Raw genomic sequence first — 6,325 nt, forward strand, 5'->3', positions numbered from 1 at the left:
GCACACCAACATGGCACAAGTATACATATGTAACAAACCTGCACGTTATGCACATGTACCCTAGAACTTAAAGTATAATAATAATAATAAAAAGTAATACCATAATTTCCACAGTTAATTAAAATAGAAAAATAATTACATAAAAAACATGAACTTCCAGGAGACAAGAGGAGTTTAAAAATCACATCTCTTTGTATAAACTCTGACATCTGACAATGAATTCCGCTTTAAAAAGTTAAATGTGCAATTAGGCGTATTGTCACAAAGATTAATCTCAGTGTAAAGGCTTCCTACAACAATAGTATTGTACATGCCAGAACATTTATTAGAAAGGAAACAGACTGGCTTAAAGAATATTATTTGGCAAATAGTACTTGGTAAGAGAGTACATGCTTAGAAAGGCTCCAGGAAATATCTGTTCCTTAAGAAAGCTGACGGGTCCTAAATCAGATGTACTACTCCCATTGGGAAAACAACTGTTAATGGAGCTAAATAATGATAGTTGAGTAATTGGATGATGCTAAACCTGTTGATTTGAAGGAAATATAAATAAACAGTTAATCTGCCTCAAAAATCCTTAACATCCACCCCCTGCCAAGGAAAACCTTGACCTTTTCTGTATTGCTTTTGAGGTCTGTTTATGGGATTTTAAATCATCTGACATAAAAACCTTCTCCCTTGGATACTCCCTTGGACAAGAGGATATATCTACTTCCAACAATTTATACTAGCCCTTTATGCCAAGCCCGGTCAAGAAATGTGGGGACCCCAGCAAGATAGCAATATGGTGTCACTTTACAGTAGTATTCCTCAAGCATTTGTTCACTGTTTATTTAATGGTAGAAGTAAGCAATGATTTTCTATTAAAATTTTCTACCCTTACATTCAAAATGTGAGGTTTATCTTATGCATGCATATTAACTTCTGCTTTTCCCCCAGTGTCTTCTAGGATGTTCTCCTCTGATCGATTAAATATAACCGTACATTCATTGCATGGAGTCTATTTTCCAACTCCTTGCATCTGAGTTGGCCTTGTGGTATGCTTTGACCAATAGAATGAGGCAGAAATGACTTGTGTGACTTGCAAGCATCAGCTTCAAGAGCACCTGCAGCTTCTGTTCCCACCCTCTGGGACACTGACATCTTGTGAACAAGCCCAGCTAGCCACCTTAAGGATGAGAGCCTTCCTAGAGAGGGAGGTCACTGGGAAAGAGTGGCCCTGCCACCCCATCTATTCCAGTCCTCCCAGCTGAGATACTCAACATGTGAATGAGGTGCCAGCCAACATGTCAACTAACTGTAAAAGTATGAGTGAGCCCAGCCAACACCAAGTGGGGCAGAGATGAGCCAACCCAACCCACATGAATACTGCCCAAGTTGACAATTCACTGAATTGCAAGCAAACAGATGGCTGTAATTTTAAGCCACTACGTGTTGGATTGGCTATATAAAAATAGATAACTAAGACACACACCATTTGACATGGTAGACTAAAATTAAGGCAGCCCAAATGTATTAATTCCCACCAAAAAAAATGAGAGGATTGGGGTAGACGTGGGACTTGAGAAAGTATCACTAGAAACAGTCACTCATTCTTTACATTGTAGATTTCAACTAACTCCTGATATAACACCTTTGATTCTTTGGATTTCAGTTCCATGCATCTCATCTCTCCCAGAATAACCAAGTAACTGGGAAAGTCTCTTATTCTATCAATGATTACTAATGTGCCAATACGCCGCTAGGGGATGGTACACAACAGTGAACAAACAGGTATACGCTCTGTCTTTATGGAGCTTACCACCTAGTGGGATGTTATCTTAGTCCATTTCATGTTGCTATAACAGAATACCTGAAATTATGTCATTTATAATGCACAGAAATTTATTGGTTCACAGTTCTGGAGGCTGAAAATTTCAATATTAACATACCAGCATCTTATGAGGGCCTTCTTGTTGCATCATCAAGTGGCAGAAGGCAAGAGGGTAAGAAAAAGAAAGAAGGGGCTGAACTGCCCTTTTATTTTACTTATTTATTTATTTTTGAGATGGAGTCTCACTCTGTCACCCAGTCTGGAGCGCGGTGGTGTGATCTCGGCTCACTGCAACCTCCACCTCCCAGGTTCAAGCGATTTTCCTGCCTCAGCCTCCCAAGTAGCTGGGATTACAGGTGTGCACCACCACACCCAGCTAATTTTTGTATTTCTAGTAGAGACAGGGTTTCACCATGTTGACCAGGCTGGTCTTGAACTCCTGACTTCAGGTGGTCTGCCTGCCTCAGCCTCCCAGAGTGCTGGAATTACAGACGTGAGCCACCACACCTTACTTGCCCTTTTGTAATGGCACCAACCCCACCCACGAGGGTGGAGCCTTCATAACTTAATCACCTCTTAAAGATCACACCTCTTAACACTGTTACAATGGCAATTAAATTTCAATATGAGTTTAGGAAAGGACAAACATTCAAACCATAGCAGGTATCTTAGTCCATTCAGTTTGCTATAACAAAGTACCATAGATGGGTGGCCTATAAACAACAACAATTTATTTCTCACAGTTCTGCAGCCTGGAAGTCTGAGATCAGGGTGCCAGCTGGGTCATGATCTTGCAAGAACCCACTTCTGGATTGCAGACTGCTCTCTTCTGGCTGTATCTTCACATGGTGTAGAGAAGAGGAGAGAACTATGTGGGACTCCTTTTATAAATGCGCTAACCCATTCATGGGGGCTCTACCTTCATAACCTAATTACCTCCCATAGGCCCCACCTCCTAATACTCTCACACTGGAGGTTAGAATTTTAACATACAAATTTTGGAGGAACCAGATATTCAGTCGATTACATTAGGTCTTCCTTGAACGGCAAATTATAAAGTTTATTATTTGATGACAAGGGTAATGAGTGCTGAAAAAGAAGCAGGCAGGGGCTATAATCACACCTAACAGGAGTCTGACGTGATCTAGGAAATCATGGAAGGCTCTTCTGAGATGGTGATTTTCAAGGTAAGCCTTGAGAGATGAGTAGGAATTAAATGGACAGAGAACAGGAAACTACACACAAGGCCCTGAACACAGGAAAAGGAAATTACACTTCTGAGACACAGAAAGCCAGTGTGGCAGCATCACAGAGAGCTAGGGTCAGTGTGGATCGTCAAGGGTAAACTTTATACTGAGCAAAAGCATTTGGTTTTCCACTTTTTAAAAAATGTAACTCTGGCTTCAGTGCACATCAGAGGAAGCAAATGTGCAATCTGTGAGATAGGAGACTATTACCAAGGATGATGGAGGCTTAGACTAAGGTGTTGAAGAGAAGCAGCTGATTGGACTTGCTAAATGAGGTCAGCTACCCCACACCAAATAATTCTAATTATCCATCCATAGAATTACAGAAAGTTAGAAGTGGAAGCAACTCAAAATCATATAGTCCAAACTCCTCTCTTCATAAATTAGGAAACTGAGGACCAAAGAGAAAAGGGCTTGGCAACAGTGAGAGGGCCTTGGGCAGAGCCAAAGGTAGACCCCACGTTTTCCTTTTCCAGCTGCTTTCTCCCTGATGTAGTGTGTGCAGAGTCCTTTCCCACACATCATGCTAATTACAAAAACAGCTAAATATAAAGTTTATGATTTGATTACGAGGGTGACAAGTGCTGAAAAAGAAGAGTGCAGGTTTACCTCCTAACAACTTTAACAAGCAGGCAAGGCAGATGTTACAATTCTAATCTTAGGAAGAAGAAAGTGAGGCCAAGGTTCCCATTGCTAATGTTGCCAGAGTCAGAATTGGAACCCAAAGCCGGGTGCATTGGCTCAAGCCTGCAATCTAACCCTTTGGGAGGCTGAGGTAGGAGGATCACTAAAGCCCAGTTCAAGACCAGCCTGGGCAACATAGCAACACCCTGTCTCTACAAAAACTTTAAAAAGTAACTGGGCATGGTAGTATGTGTATATGATCCCAGCTACTCAGGAGCTGAGGTGGAAGAATTCCTTGAGGCCTGGAGGCTTAACTCAGTTAATGCAGTTAGCACTTACAGAGCACCTACTGTGTGCAAGCTATTTTTCCTCAGTGGAAGAGCCAAATGAGTAATTAAAAGGGTTTATAACCCAGTAAGGGAGATTAGCCTTAGTTATGAGATGAGAAATTTCATTTTACCTTTCTTGCTTCTAGGGGATGGGGTCTTTGAGAAAGCCTGTCATTTTCTCTTGACTCTCCTGCTCTTACTAAGTCCAAGAAGAAAGAAGTGTGCAGCCCACGTGTCAGGCCTGTCACTGTTGGGCAGGCTTTTATAACAACTAGACTTCTTCACTGTAGGCAATGGAAACTGGCTACCCAACATAAATGAAGTGCCTTTATTAGAAAGTAACCACAGAACCAATGGAAAGATTGGAGAATCAGACTTAGAAACAGGCAGAACACAGGTGCTGGATCTACATACAAAGAGGTAAGAGTCAGAATAATCATTAGCCAAGACCTGTCTGCCAATGGGATGCATGGATTCCTATCACATTCCATCTCTCTGTCCCTCTACCCAAGATTTATATTCCAGGGAGGGAACATCCAGCTGGTCTAACCTGGGTCAAATCCTACCTCTAGGTTAGTGCAGGGCAGTGTACCCGATTATACTTCCACCAGGCTGCTTCCAGTGCAGATGAGGTAATTAGCCTAACATCATACTGTTAGAAAAGGGCGAAATATTTTAGGCAGCCAAAGAGAAAAAAAAAATCACAAGACTTAGTGCACGCCACAGGTCTTAAGGTAACAATATCAATTTCTCTTTCTAGAAAATAAACCTGAACATTAATCACCAGCACTCTTAGTCTAAAATGGCTCCATGTGAACCACTACTGGGTTTTCATTCTAGCAAAGTGATGAAAGAGTGTTGTAGCTACTTACATATCACCTACCACAGTTGCAGCATGAGTACAGAAAGCACATAATCAACCATGCTGAGCCTGAGATAGCCTTCTGCAAGAATAGAAACAGTAATTGTCGTGTGCCTCTGCCACGGTGATTTCTCATTGCAACTGATTGCAGTGAGGTGGATTAATAATAATAATAAAAACAGTTGTGGCTAGAGGACCTACTGTGTGGCAGGCAGGCACCAGGCTAGGCATTTTACATACATTAGCTTTTCTTTTAATCACACTGCATTATGGTGTGCAAAATATGATGGTTGCAATTTCATTCTGTCTCATGGTTGTCTTTGCCAACAATTTCTGCTTTCTTTCTAGAAGTCTCTAGGGATTACTTCTGTTACCATCAGTGGATGCTATAGATCTAGTTGAAAACAATAAAGATATTCTGCACAAAGGGCATCCAGAGAATAAAAGTTCCAGAGAATAATGCCTTGAGCTTTCTCGGGGGCTAACTCCTGCCAGCCTATGATATTTCCTCTAGTGAAATATTTTGCTTTTTTATTGACTGCAGGTAGAACATAAAAGGGAAAAATTCAACTGGCTTGCAGAAATAGATCACAGGCTGGTCTGAAGCTCTGGTCCTGCTGTAGAACAGGTAACCTGGAGAAACTGCCTTTGTAGTTAATATCCAGGAAAAGTCTGAGACTGTTAACCCTGGATACCTGCACCTGGTAAGCAGGTAGGCATATAGTCTGGGTCTGTAGAACAGTTAAGAGGGGCCAAGAGAATATAAGCATCCCTGCAAAGTGGTAGGGAAGCTTCTTGTAGCTGGCAACGTCTTCACTGTGGGCAGGTGGAGTCATTAGCAGGTTGGAAAGCTTGAGAGATTAGGGAGCCCATTTATCAGTCTGGGAACATCCTGTGTGCCTATTTTGTGCAGTCATGGTAAAGCAGGTGAATTTTTATATACTTTGCAATTAAGACATGGTGTCTGTTGGCAGTCACAGCACCAGCAGGTATTGATGCACACACACGACTCCTAAAAACATTCCCGATTCAAAAAGAGGCAGATTAAAGGAAGAGAAAGCTACTGAGGAGAGGAGTGTTGATCTCCAAACTGAATAAATGGGGGGAGGGACTGTATCTGAAGCACATAAAGGTGGTGGTGAGGAAAATTAATCTCATCCAGAGTAAAATGAAGGATCAGCTGGAGATACAACAGAGCCAGGCAAAGAATAAAGATTTGTCAAAGCAGTGAACAAACCAAAAAGGTAGGGTGGGGAGAAAGCTAGTCCTAGAATAATATAATTTTAAAATAAAACTGTTTGAAAAAAATTAAGAAACCTAGTGCATTGTTGAGCACCGATAGCAGATACCTGGAGACAGAGACACCAAGACATCGAGGTTTTAGCCATTGATAATTTAGTCCTTTATGGTGTCAGACCATGTAAAAGTGAATATATTTAAATGACAGTAA

Source organism: Colobus angolensis, unplaced genomic scaffold (assembly GCF_000951035.1).
Source record: "Colobus angolensis palliatus isolate OR3802 unplaced genomic scaffold, Cang.pa_1.0 Scaffold554, whole genome shotgun sequence".
NCBI lineage: Eukaryota > Metazoa > Chordata > Mammalia > Primates > Cercopithecidae > Colobus > Colobus angolensis.